Source organism: Elephantulus edwardii, unplaced genomic scaffold, assembly GCF_000299155.1.
Source record: "Elephantulus edwardii isolate Elephantulus edwardi_28Jun2011 unplaced genomic scaffold, EleEdw1.0 scaffold00024, whole genome shotgun sequence".
In the NCBI taxonomy this organism is placed as follows: Eukaryota; Metazoa; Chordata; class Mammalia; order Macroscelidea; family Macroscelididae; genus Elephantulus; species Elephantulus edwardii.
In genome coordinates, this window is record NW_006399774.1 from 23311178 (window position 1) to 23325912 (window position 14735).

The window sequence follows — 14735 nt, forward strand, 5'->3', positions numbered from 1 at the left end:
GTAGAAGCTGCATTGAAGGCATTGGCAAAAAATAAGGCCCCAGAAATCGAAGGGATAACAATGGACTTGTTTCAATTAACAGATGCAGCTCTGAATTGGTTCTAACTTGATGGTGTAAGAAATAAACTTTAGACTGTCCTTTTTCAGGGTTCGTGGTCACCCATTATTATTACTGCACCTTTGTTGCATTGTTCGATCAATTTCTGACTACAGAAGTTAAAACTGAGGAGGACCTGAATTGCTTGCTGCAGAAGGTCAAGGATTGTAGTCATCAGTATGGATTGAAGGTCAACATCAAGAAGACAAAGGTTCTCACCATTGGGCCAATTAGTAGCACCATGATGGATGGAAAAGAGATTGAGCTTGTTAACAATTACAGCTTGCTTGGCTTCTCAATCAAGTCTCTTGACACCAGCAGTCAGGAAATTAAAAGACAAATTGCATTGGCAAATTTGTTGTCAGGGACCTTTCCAGAGTACCGAGAAGCAACAGTGTCAGTCTAGAGACTACAGTGCACCTGATTCAGGCCATGGTCTTGGCAATTAATTGCTATGCATCAGAGAGCTGGATCATGACTAAGGAGGATAGAAGAATTGATGCCTGCAAGGTGTGGTGCTTGAGAAAAGTCTTGAACATACCATGGATTGCCAAGAAAACAAATAGGCCTATAGTGACCCTATGACCGTGTCCTATCCAGTGGCATCCTCACACTTCCTGATACATTAGAGCCCACTGTTACAGTCACTGTGTCAATCCACTTGGTTCCTCTCTTTCACCAGTCCTCTACCTTTACCAAACATTCTATCCCTCTCCAAGGAATAGCCCCTTCTAGTAACAGGCCCAAAGTATGTGAGGTGAAGCTTCATCTTTGCCCAAGAGCACTCGGGATGCACCCTCTCCAAGGCATATGCATTTGTTCTTTTGGTGGTCTGTGGGATATTCATCGCTCTTCTTCAACACCACAGCTCAAAGGTGTCAATTCTTCTTCTGTCATCCTTATTCATTGTCCAGCTCTCCCCTGGAAAGCGAAATACCATGGTCTGAGTCAGACACATCGTAGTCCTCAAACTGGCATCATTACTTCTCAATAACTTGGAAAGGTCCCTAACTGCAGACTTTCCCCATGTGATACATCTCTGGATTTCCTGACTCCTGGTCCCAAGGGTGTTAATTGTGGATCTGAGTAAGATGAAGTTGTTGTCAGTTTCAATCTTTTCTCCATCTATCATGATGCTGACTACCGGTCCAGTGGTCCAGTGATAAGAATCTTTATCTTCTTGACTTTGAGGTGCAATCCATACTGAAGGCTGTATTTTTTATCTTCTTCAACAAGTATTTCAAGTCCTCCTACATGCTTTAAAATAAAGAGAATGAAGATAAGAGATCATAGCTACAGACAGGTTCTTCTATAATGCTTGAACTCTATGACATACCGGGGAACTCTGAATCTGACTTTCCTGGTGCTGGTCTCCTCCTACAAGATTATAGTGTTGGAGACACGTGGAGGGCTGCTGAGTCACAGCTGACTTTACAGACATGGGAGTGAGTTTTTAGGTTTGTTGTTGTTTTTGTTACGCTCAAAAAGAGGAACTTTGGTGGTTTAGTGTGTTATGTGCTGTTTACCAAAAGGTCAGTGACTTGAATCCAGTGCCCCTCCATAGGAGAACGATGCAAAGTCTGCTTCCTTTAAGATTCGCGGCCTTGGAGCCGCGATAAAACCATTCTCCTCTGACCTACAGCGTCATCGTGGGTCAGAGGGACTGAATGGCAAGGGATCTGGCCTGGCTTGATTTTTACTCTGGGAAAGAAACACAGTCGGTTGTTGAATGGCTTGCAGAGAGGCTGCCAGTTTGAACCCACTCGCCATGACTCAGGAGACAGGTGAGAGCCTGCCCCCATCAGGGCCGTGGGCAGCAGGCTGAAGCCTTGCCTGATCCTGAGTCATCCTCAAACCTCCATCATTCTCAGCACGATATCCCCCGTTCCCCAGCCTCTTCGGAATCCAGCTTGAACCTGAGGACATTCATAGTCATTAAGAAGTAAGAAATGATAAAGTGTTGGAAGTTCAAATGAGTTTATGGAGTGAAATATTGTTGAGAAGAGAAAATATAAACCAATAGATATCAGAGTGGTGTTTGTGTCTTCATCAGTAAGAGCCGATAGAAATCCCAGAGAAGGGAATGCATAAAAAGAGGGTTGACCACAAACAATAGTAAGTTGGATGTGTAAACAAAACCAACTGATTGAAATGAAACAATGCCAACAATCCTTCAGAGATTCCTAGAATGCCTTGATTTCTTTCTTCTTATGTAATTTACTTTTAAAAACGAAACAAAACCCACTGCTGCCGTGTTGAATCCAACTCATAGCAACTCTTCATTTTCCAAAGTTGTAAACCTTGACAGAAGTAAACTGGCTCACCTTTCTCCTAAGAAGCTGCTCATGGATTCAAACCACTGACCTTTTGATTAGCAGCCCAGTGCATAGTCCACTATCAGGCATCCTTGGAGTTTGGCTCTGAGTTACTCTTAAAATGGGTTTAATAAAGAGCCACGCCCAGTCTACAAAAGACACACATGCGCCTAGGTAGTTTCTAATGAAAAATGGAAGAAGCCAGTGTACATTTCCAAATGAATAGCAGACTTCAACAGAACAGAAAAATTCAACTACTACAGAGATGGCTGTTCCTTTATAGTTTTCTATTTTAAAGCTGTAAATAAAACCCAACACTGTAATATTTTCTACTTCGTTCCTATGACAATTATCCTTTGAAGATTTGTCTGACAGAGAAAGCAAAAGATATTGCTTTATTTGAGTAAGCACATTGGTGACTAAGGAGATAGCAAAATTTTGGTTTTCTTTCTTTAAACATTTTTAGATGGTAACCAAAAGCTTTTGGTCTGCATTTCATTACATAAAGACCAAATTTTCTATGTCATTTGTTCTTATCAATTACATAGATTAGGGGTACAGCTGGTGAAAGCTTACTAGACTTGAATGTTCATGATTTTAACATGTTGACATGCCAGTGACTGTTGACACCCGAGGCTATCTGTGATCTCATGAGTTAGTGCGTTTTTTGCCTCAGTATTTCCCTGAGAAAGCAGTTCTGCAAAGAGACCTCTCCAAAGCATTGAGGAGTATTGATGTCAGTTTGAGGACAAAGGTACATCTGATTCAGGCCATGGTCTTTCTGATCACTTGCTATGCATCTGAGAGCTAGAAAATGAATAGGGATTACAAAAGGAGAATTGATGCCTTTGTGCTATTGTATTGTAAAAGTACAGAACATCCAATGGACTGACTGCCTACAGAACAAACAAATATATCCTGGAGAGGGTGCAGCCAGAGTGTTCCTTGGCTCAAAGATGATGAGGCTTCACTTTACATACTTCAGGCATGTTGCTAGGAGGGGCTGTTCCTTGGATACTTGGAACGGTAGAGTGGAAGCAAAGGAGAGGATGACCTTCAACCAGGTGGACTGACGTGGTGACTGCCGGGCTCTGATTTGTCAGGAAATGTGAAGACGGTACAGGAGAGGACAGCGTTCAGCTCTGCTGCTCACAGGGTCGCTCTGCGTGGTACTCAACTCAATGGTACCTAACACATAACAACAACATTTCCCTAAGCATTTTTTTACTGGATGATCAAACTGTGTGCCTTTCTTTAAAACCAACAGCAAAAATCAGGTTGTTGTTTTGTGTTGTTGAGTTGCCTGCAACTCATAGCGACCCTATGTACAACAGCCCTAAACCCTGCCCTATCCTGTGCCAATCTTATTGTCTCTGACACACCTTCTCCCATTACCACAGTGACTAAATCAATCCACCTCATAGAGGGTCTTCCTCTCCTGCGCTGTTCCTCTACCCTTCCAAGCATTCTGTCTCCTTCCAAGGACTGGTCCCTCCTTGCAACTTGCTCAAAGTATGTCAGACAAGGTTTCAGAATCCTTGACTCTAAGGAGCAGCCTGGTTTTACCCTCTCTAGGATGAATCTGTTTGTTCTCCTAGCAGTCCATCAAGTAGCCTTGGTTTTAGGGCTCCATTCCTTTTGGGATCTCATAGGTCTGAGTCTTAGCCAGTAAAGGCAGATCTGTACGGTGTGGCGGGTATGGAGCCCTGGTCACGTAGAGGTTAAATTCTCAGCTGCCAGCAGAAAGTCTGGCCATTTGATCCCAGCAGAGAAGAGACCCAGTGATTTGCTCTGGTGCACATAACTACTGAAGAAGCTTTCCAGAAGTTCCCCCTGCATCACTGGATTGTCAAGAATCAAGTTCTCGTCCTTGGCACGCAGCAACTATCAAGACAGGGGCTTAACTAGCTTGTTGTATAAACGAACCAGAGCAACCCCAAACTACTGCCAGAGTGGTAAAACTTCTCCATAAGGTTTTTACAACATTTTAAAAAAAAATATTGTGTTGCATACAGTAATTCATATATGTTGTGTTTCAGTCATGTGTATTGTGTTCTATGTGCTCTTTTATTTATATTGTGTATTATACAATCAAAACAACTTACCCTCCAACATCCATCTGCTACAAATTGGAGGCAACTGACTAACATCAGTTTTAGGACTAAAGTGCGTCTGATTGAGGTTTTCCGATCACTTGCTATGCATCTGAGAGATAGACAATGAATAAGGGTGACACAAAAAGAATTGACGTCTTTGAGCTGTGGAGCTGGAGAAGAGCACTGAACATCCCATGGACGGCCAGGAGAACAGAGATGTCTTGGAGAGGATGCAGCCGGAGTGCTCTTTGGAGGCAAGAATGATGAGGCTTTGCTTCACATACTTTGTTCATGTTGCTAGGCGAGGCTATTCTTTGGAGAGGGACATGATCTTCGGAAGAGTGGAGGGCCAGGGAAGGGGAGGAAGACCCTCAACTACATGGATTAACATGGTGACTACTCTCGTGTGTCAGGAAGTATGTGAATGACACAGGATAGAACAAGGTTCAAGTCTTTTGTTCTCAGGATCGCTATGAGTTGTATTCCACTAGATGGCACCTAACAACTAACGTCATACAATCGTCTTTATGGGAACAGAGTACCTCATCTTTATCCTTTAGAAGATCTGGTGGAACAAAACAAAGGCATGTCAGTTAACATCCCAATGTTTAATCCATGTCCTACTAAGACTTCTATTGCACAGGCAGCTGTCTTCAGAAAAAAAAAAAAAAAAACACTTAATGCCTCATATTTGTTGTTTTTGTTATATGCCATCGAGTTGCTTGCAACTTATAGTGACCCTATGTACAAGAGCCCTAAACACCGTTCTATCCTGTGCCAACCTCGCCCGTCTCAAACACATTCATTCCCACCACTCCGCTCACAGAATCGATCCATCTCATTGAGGGTCTTCCTTTCCTTCGCCACCTCTCCACTCTCCCAAACATGATGTCCCTCCGTAAGGACCAGTCCTTCCTTGCAACATGCCCAAAATATGTCAGACGAAGCTTCAGAATCCTTGACTCCAAGGAGCATTCCGGCTTCACCTTCTCCAGGACAAACCTGTTTGTTCTCCTAGCAGTCCATGGTATATTCAACACTCTTCTCCAGCACCACAGTTCAAAGGCATCAATTCTTTTTCTATCATCCCTATTCACTGTCCAACTCTCTGATGCATAACACGTAATGGTGAAGACTATAGCCCGGATCAGGCGCATCTTAGTCTCCAAGTAAACCCCAAATCCCTCATTGCTGTAGCATCAGAACCAACTCACAGCTAAGTCTCCCACCCGTTTTCTACAAGGAGCACATTGCACAGGAGCTGATTGTCTAGCTTTCCCCCACAGAACTCTGTGGATCTGAACTGCCAGAGAGACACTGACCTGGGGTTAGTAATACAGCTACCTTCAGACCAAGACACCAGTGCTCCTTCGGTTAAAAATAGTCATGGTTATTTAGATTCACGGGCTACTTTTATTCATGGTCCAGCTTTCAGACACATAGGAAACAATTGAATGGCTTGGATCAGGCACACTTGGTTTTTAAACTGATGCCATTGCTTTTAGTACTTGGGGGTCCTCAACCGTAAACTTTCCCAATCACACAACCCGTGGCTTCTTCACTGTCGCTCTCATGGGTGTTGACGGTGGATCTGAGGAAGTGTGATTCTGCGTTATCCTCACAGTCTGTGCTTGAGCCCACTTTTGCAATCACTGTGTCAAACCATTGTTGTTGTTAAGTGCCGTGGAGTCATAGACAACTCGTAGCAACCCTACGAACGAAAGACCTGAACACTTGTATAACTTTCATTGTTTCTCCTTGTTCATAGGGTTTCTGGAAGTGGATGCCACTCCTGCATCAAGCTTGTTTTAATTGGGGAGCATCACCAAACACTGTCCACCATGGGTAACCATTACCACATTTGACATATTAATGTCACAGGGCTCAACATCACAGCAACCATGAGTTACCTCTGTACAGCAAATGGACAGACCAGTACTATACCACTTAAAAGAATGCTTGACCAAAAACAATTAAAACCAGGCCTGCGGGCCGCAGATTAAAATCACCCCCTTTTGGCTTGATAGCATTTCTTTCTGTTCACTAGGCCAACTGATCTCTCTCTATGTGTGTCAAACCATTATTTGACTTGAATCTGTATTTTTTTTATGTTTGAATAATGGTAATATTGCAAAACCAAGTCAAGATTTTAGACAAAGCATCCAAAAACATTGCTATGGTTTTTCCTTGGACACAATCACGGGCGATTATAAAAGTAGATCATACATAAAGCACATATGTTTTTAGCTAAAGGCAGCAGTCCTTTTAAAGGGACACCCCCGGCAATCCAATGAGCAGTAGAATTTAAGTACATTAAACTCATGGCAATGCTGAAGACCATGATGACTTGTTCAGTAGAGTCACCCCTGACTTCAATTTCCTGGTGCTCCCCACCTCGGCCACCTCTGCTTCCCCCGAAAGCTTCTCTCTGTTCATAATTAAAGGTGCCCAAATTGCTGCTGTATTTTCCATCAGGAGGATTATAAATTTGTCTGGCGTCCCTTTTTGATCTTGCTGTAGATTTTTTGGGTGGTGAACCTGAAGTTGTAACTTCACGGGTTCTCTTTTGTCCCAACTCAACCTTCCAGGATAATGGTACTGTGCTCTTATAAGATGGGGAAATGTGGAAGAGAGTCTTGATTAAAACATTGATATTATTTGTAATTTTCAATGCAACAACTTTAATCTTGTTCTCTTCTGTCTTTACGGCATCTCCTGTTTTCCCCTGGAGAGCCGAGTGGAATTGTCTGATATAAACCTGCAGGCCTCATGCAAAGTACTGAAGCCTGATTTTGAAATCTCAGAGCTTTTCTGCATTCATTTGGCTCTTAAGAAGTGTGGAAGCTTCCGACCCGACTGGAGAAAGCTATGTAACAGACCTTCCACATAACTGAAGTGCAGCGAAGGCTCTTCATGGCCGGCATTTCCTCCAGTTTCTGCTTCTGGTGGGAGAGGCCTGTGCTTCAATAACTTAGCCGTTTCCTTCCTTTTGTCTCTAGCTCTTCCCCGTCACCACAAAATGAACTCCTCTCTGCTGACAGTTTCAGTGCCTCCAACTGTATGTCCAGACCCTCTACTGGGGTAGTCAAGGAGCTGAGGTTAAGAAGAGACTGCTCACAGAAATAAGTCACAAATTTTGTAAAAAGAGCATTTTTTGAGAAGAGGGCCACTGCCTCGCGAGTGCCCTGTGGGAGCCTGTCCACACAGCTGGGCTCTGAGGACTGAAGGTCTCCTCCAGGTCAGCCTGCTCGGCCACCAACTCCACACGTCGCTGCCTGCCGCTGTCTGTAGGCTGTTTAACCCTGATAGTATCTTCACCAACAGAACAAATTTTTCAGCTGTAACATCATCCAGGACCCTTTATGATTCGGTTAGTGTCAGCTCCTCTACTTCCTTTGTTAGAATGTCATCAGGCAAAGTCTTAAGTTTGGTGGAAAGGAATTTAGCTTTCACTTCTCTAACAAGATCTTCTCCCTGAAGAATCTGGCTGAACAAGCCTCCTAAAGCCCTTTGCACCCATCTTAAATATACTTAATAGGGCATTAGTCACTCAGTTAATTCTGCAGAGGCACCTGTTCCCAGGAGCTGGGGTACTGTGTCTTGGGGAAGATTTTCTCCAGTGGAGAACTGAGGTAGTTCCTTAATTGTTTGGCATCAAATAGATACCTTTTCATCCTCACAGAGGTCGAATTGTGCATTGATAGCTGAATAAGCCAGTTCTGGAAAATGCGTGAAGAATTTTGGAAGAAGCTGAGATGTTAATCTTATCTTTTTTAAAAAATTAATTTTAATGAAAGTTTAGAGAGACTTTAGATTTCTATTCATTCATGTTGCACTTTTTTCCCTGCCTACCCTTCCCCCCACCCCCCGGTTTGCTCTTCTCTTTGAAAAGTAAAAGAAAAATTCTTTCATTGTTATAAAATCCCTCCCCCCATGTCCACTCCACTATGCAGTCTACATTCTGGACTCCTGTCATGACAATAATATCTAATCATGTATCCCTTTTAAATAGTTCTCTCCCTCATCTGTTTCAATGCAGTATATATTATTTATCTCCTCTTTCTCAGTCTCCCCTCAACCTCAAAATGTCAGTGCCATTTTACAACAGTGGCACTATTCAATATTTGTCCTTTTGTGACTAAGATATTTCACTCCACATAATGTCCTCCAGGGTCACCCATTTTGAATAATATTTCATGAGTTCCTTGTTTTTCAATGCAGCATAGTATTCCATTGTGTGAATATACCACAACTTCTCTATCCATTCGTTTGTTGATGGGCACTTAGGTTGTTTCCAACTCTTTTCTGTTGTGAACAAAGCTGCAATAAACATGGATGTGCATATATCTGCTTGGGTGGTGGCTATGGTCTCTTTAGGGTATATTCCTAGCAGTAGAATTGCTGGGTCAAATGGTATTTCTATTTGTAACTTTTTGAGCAAGTGCCATACCACCTTCTACAATGGTTGCACCGTTTTACACTCCTACCAACAGTGAATAATTAATTATTCCAATTTCTCCACAACCTTGCCAGCATTTGATGTTTGCTGTTCTGTTAAATTTTGCTATTCTTACTGGGCTGAAATGATATCTCATCGTTGTTTTAATTTGCATCTGTCTTAGAGCTAGGGATTTTGAACATTTCTTCACCACAGCAAGATAAAGGAAAACAACCCAATTGAAAAAATGGGCACAGGATATGGACACTTCACCCAAGAAGACATTCAGATGGCAAACAAACACATGAAGAAATGTTCACAATCCCTGTTGATGCTCTTAAATGAGGTCACCCATCTGACATGCTCCTGCTCTGTGCTCGGGGTCTCACCAGGCACGAGCACTCCCACTCGTTTATCTTTAAAATCATGATCCGTGCTCCACCTTCTGGGATGCTCTGAGCATACCGTTCTTATTGCGAGGTGCTGTGCAGTCAGTTCTGACCCAGCAGAACCTCTTATCTAACAGAACAGAACACTGCTCGCTGCTATGCCATCCTCACAGCTGCTGAGGTTTGGACCCTTTGTGACACCTGCTGTGCCAGGTGATGCCACTGGGGACTTGCCTTTTCCACAGACCGTCTACTTTACAAGCCTGATTCTTTCTTGTTTCTGATAACATGTCCAAAAGATATGAGACGAAGTCTTACTTTCCTCATTCCTAAAGACCATTCTTTTGAAAAAACAAATCCTCACAACTGAACCGATCAGCAATGAAAATGGGAAAAATACTCAAGCCTTCAAAGATTAACTTGAAGCTATAATCAGCCGTTAGGGACCTCTCTAAAGTACTCAAGAGCAACGGTGTCTCTGGAGACTAAGGTGCGCCTGATACAGGCCATGGTCTTTGCAATCACTTGTTATGCATCAGAGAGTTGGACAATGACTAGGGAGGACAGAAGGAGAGTTGATGCCTTTGAGCTGTGGTGCTGGAGAAGCGTATTGAATGTACCCTGGACTGCCAAGAAAACAAACAGATTCATCCTGGAGAGTGTTAAACCAGGCTACTCCTTGGAGGCAAGGATCCTGAAACTTCGTCTGACATACTTTGGACATGTTGTAAGGAGAGACAGATCCTTGAAGAGGGACATCATGCTTGGGAGGGTGGAGGGACAGCGCAGGAGGGGAAGACCCTCTATGAGGTGGATTGATTCAGTGACTGGGGTAATCGGGTCTGTCAGAGTCCATGTGATTGGCACAGGATAGAGCAGGGTTTAGGGCTGTTGTACATAGGGTTGCTATGAGTCGCAAGTGACTCGACAACACATAACAACAACAACATAATCAGCATTTATGACAGCAACAGTCAATAAATCTAAAAGTTGGGTTTTCATTCATTCATTCTTGCATATTTTTCTCCCTCCCTCCTCCTGGCCCCCTCCCCTAGTTTACTTCAGTTTGGGTTATTGTGGGTTGTTTTGTTGTTTAGTGTGAAATACAATATATATAAACTCTGCAAGCAAACCAAGATAATGACATGTTTTCTTGAGAAGATCTACTGATAAAAAGCCCCCTAAAAGTATTTTTTAAAAATATCACTTTGAAGAACTAAGGTGTGTTTGTCCCCCATCATGGTATTTTTGGTCTCCTTGTATGCATATGAAAGCTGATAATTGAATAAGGAAGAACTGATGCGTTTGAATTATGTTTTCAGTGGAGAATACTGAGTATATCATAAACTGCCAGAAGAATGGAAATTCTGTCTTAGAAGAGGCACAGCCCTCAGCATGGAAGCTCTTTATTCCCCAGCAACATCTAGCTTAGACGGCATCCAACACTACTGAAGACCTGGGTGGATCCTTCTGTTCCTGGTTAAGCTGGGGAGGCTTGAAAGTGCAGACCATGCACTCCTAAGTCTGTCCCTTCCCTCTCTGGAGATAGTCATCAACTTCAGGCTTTGCAATGCTTATTATACTACAAGATTTCCTTAGATACAATCCCATTGAGACTCAGTAATATCTCTAACTGAAAACAACTCATTGAATGCAAGACCCAAGGCTAGCTCAAGTCAGACTCAATCTTGTATTCTCTTGTGGGTTATATCAAAAGCTACCCAGCATTATGGGATCACAAGAGAAAACAGCCAGAAGACAATGAGTTCCACATTTCACTGCCCTGGAATTCTTTAAACATGCAAATGTGGAGTGGCACTCATTGACAGCTATAATTGTTTTAAAATGTGACTTTGCATTTGGTTAGCATCAATCATGTATGTAAAACGTGAAGCATAAGGCTTTGGTTATCACATGTGTCCTAACGTATATTTTTCTTAGGTTTATTTTCATGTTTCAGTGTTCTTCTGAAAGTCTTCATATATTGCTAAGATCCTGAGGTGAAACCATAAAGGCTGCCGCCTACGGCCGTGACATTTCATTGAAACACTTGAGTGAAGGCAGAGCAGAAGGATTGGAAGCAGACAGGACAGCTGCAGATGAAGCTCGGCTGATGGCAAACCAAATTAAGCCAAAATCATCAGCTTTTCTTCAATTTGTTCTACAGACTCTACAGTCTCGTGAACAGAGAGAATTCTCATTGGATCCCAAGAGAAAACATTGCAATTAGTGCTCTTTCAAATAGATGAAAGGGATTAGCAATGGAAGATGTCTATTAGGTAAGTTTATCCGTTTTCCTATTGTTCTGGTTTGCATCCGTAAAAAAAAGTTTTCCATCTCTCATATGTTCATTCCATGGGCAGAATAAATGTGGCTAGACATTATGTGTAGTCATGCGTCCTTAAATGGAATATTCTTTGGAAAAGTGTGTTCACAAAGGCTTGATTGAAGTGATAGGTTATCTTTCCGAGGTTTTTGTATGTGTAGAGAAGGAGGACAAGAGCATGAGGACCCTATTTTAATTTACTGAAGACCTTTGACTGTGCTCTGCACTGCAGGAAGAATGACAGTCCATCTTAGAGGAAATGCAATCAGAATGTCCTTAGAAGTTAGAATGAGAGACTTAGCTCACTTACTGTGGACCTGTCATCAGGAGAAAACAAATCCTGAGAAGGAGGCATCGTGGTTAACAATGGTTCCTCAAGGACCAGGAGAGAGCCAGGTGATGGGATGTCACAGTAGAAGCAGTGATGGGCCACGAAGATGACCCAGGCAGGGCAGCATTTTCTTCTGTCACCAGGAGGCAGAGGAGACTCATCAGCACCCACCACCGACGACAGCAACAAGATGAGGAAGGAGACCAGGCTGTGCCACCTTGTTCGTGAACTCTGGACACAGGCAGACCTCAGCAGCAATAAGCAGTTAAGCCCATTTTTCTCTCCTGGGAGGGACTGAATTTCTTTCCCCAAGCCCTCATGCCTGACAGTGTAATTCCATTTAGAAGCTAGTTTTTTTGGTTTTGTTTTGTGTTTTTTTTGTTATGTTAATAAGATCACATCAGTTTTGGATGTGTCTTAACCTACTCATTGTTGTTATGTGCTGTTCAGTCACCTGCGACTCATAGTGACCCTATGTACAGCAGCTCTGAATCCTGCCCTAACTTGAACCAGTCTCACTGAGTCTGACAGGCTGACCCCATTTCCACCTGTTATTGTGTCAATCTATCTCATCTAAGGTCTTCTTTCCTGTACTGACCCTTCACTCTTCCAACCATGTTGTGCTTCTCCAAGGACTGGTCCCTCCTGGCAATATGCCCAAATTATGTCAGACAGAGCTTCAAAATCTTTGCCCAAGGACCAACTTAGTTGTACATTCTTCAGGGAAAAGGTGTTTGTTCTCTTGGTAGTCCAGTACTCTTCTCCAGCATCACAACTCCTAGTCATTGTGAGATCTCTAAAGCATAGCAAATAATTGCAAAGATCATGGCCTAGTTATGGCACACCTTAGTCTCCAGACAGACATCATTGCTCTTCAGCACTCTGGAGAGGTCCCTGAGCACAGATTTTCCCAATTCAATTCATCTTTTGATTTCCTCATCACTGGGCCAAGAGTATTGATTTTGGAATCGAGCAAAGTGAAATCGTTAACAACTTTCATCTCTTCTCCATCTACCGTGATGCTGCCAACTGGCCCAGTAGTGAGAATCTCTGTTTTATTAACGTTCAGCTTCAATCCATATTGAAGACTGCAGCCCTTGACCTTCTGGAGCACACACTTCAGGCCGTCCTCATTTTTGGCAAGCAAGATTGTGTTATCTGCACAAAGCAGACTGTTGATGAGTCTTGCTCCAATTCTGATGCTACATTCCTACTCATAAAATTCAGCTTCCTGAAGTAGATTGAAAAGGTATGGGGGCAGGATGCTTCCCTGACACGCTCCTTTCCCAGTTTTGAACCATGCATTATTTCCTTGGTCTGTTCTGACACCAGCTTCCTAGTCCAACTATAGGTTTCACATAAACAAAATCAGCTTTTTGGAATTATCATTTTTTCTCACTGTTAGCCGTAATTTATTGTGATCCAAACAGTCCAATGCCTTTGATAGACATTCTTCTAATATTCTCTGCTCTCACCCAAAATCCAGTTGACATTGACTTTGATATTCCTAGCGCCATGGCTTCTTTTAAACCCAGCTGTATTTCTGATAGTTCTCTGTCAATGGATTGTTCTAGTCACTTCAGTCAACCAACCTAATCATCACTGGTTTAAAATTAGGACAGATTAGACAGCAACAGATTTGAAAATTGGGCAAGACAGTATGTGACGGTCTTCCAGGACTGGCACATCTTGTAGGCTGTAGACAATGCCACCTTGCCCTTATGTCCAGTCTCCTGAAGACTATCAATATCTGCTCTTCAGAGCTCGCACTTGTGATGTTTACATTCCAGCAGCCCAAGGTGTGTGAGATACCCCGGGACGTGGAGTTGGAAGAGAAGGACAGACATTCCTTCAAGAATGTGGATGTACGGTAGACTCAAGGGGCTCCCTATGGAGGCCTCCTGGATCGAGTGGCTGGCAACTTTGACAGAGCACAGAGGTCTCACTTTGGTTGCTACTGTTGTTGTTGTTAGCTGCCATCGAGTCGAGTATGACTCATAGTGATCCTATGAACAAAAGATCTGAGCCCTGGTATCTCGCGCCATCCTCACACTTTCTGTCAGCAAGACCCCTTGGCAGCAGTCACCCCATCGACCTACCTGGCTGGGGGTCTTCCTCTCTCTCACCAGCCTTCTGCCCTTCATGTCCTTCTCTTAGGAATAGCCCTTCTTAGCAACATGCCCAAGGAATGTGAGGAGAAGTCTCATCATTTCTGCCTCCAAAGAGCACTCTGGCAGCACCTTTCCAAGACATATCTGTTTTCTTGACCACCAATGGGATGTTCAGTGCTCTCCTCCAGCATCACAACTCAGAGGCACTACTTCTTCTTCTGTCATCCTTTTGATTGTCCTGCTCTCAGATGTATAGCAAGTGGTTGCAAAGACTATGGCCTGAATCAGACATCCCTTAGTGTTCAAACTTTTGTATTTAAATGTAGGTTGATTAGGTATTATTGGCATGACAAGGGTCTAAAATAAGAGCTGCATAGTAAAGTGGTGTGTGTGGAGGGGGGCGGGTGGGGTGTATGACAAGGAAAGAACTTTCTCCCAAAGAAAAAAGCTATTGGGGCCAGGGGGTGTTGAGGGGTGGGGGGTGGGGAAGTGGGGGAGCAGAAAGGAAAATATGCAACAATCAACGATTGGAAACCCAAGTTCTTTATAAACTTTCATTAGAATCTTAATTAAAATAGTCTAAAAGTATTATATTTTAGGGCATTATTTTTATCGTAGGAGTATGCAATGAG

The 14735-nt window shown here is 43.0% G+C and overlaps 1 pseudogene; it reads right to left on the reverse strand.

Moving 5' to 3' along the window:
- Window positions 1-6859: 6859 nt before the first annotated feature.
- Window positions 6860-9374, reverse strand: LOC102870336 (annotated as a pseudogene).
- Between the last annotated feature and the right edge of the window lie 5361 nt (window positions 9375-14735).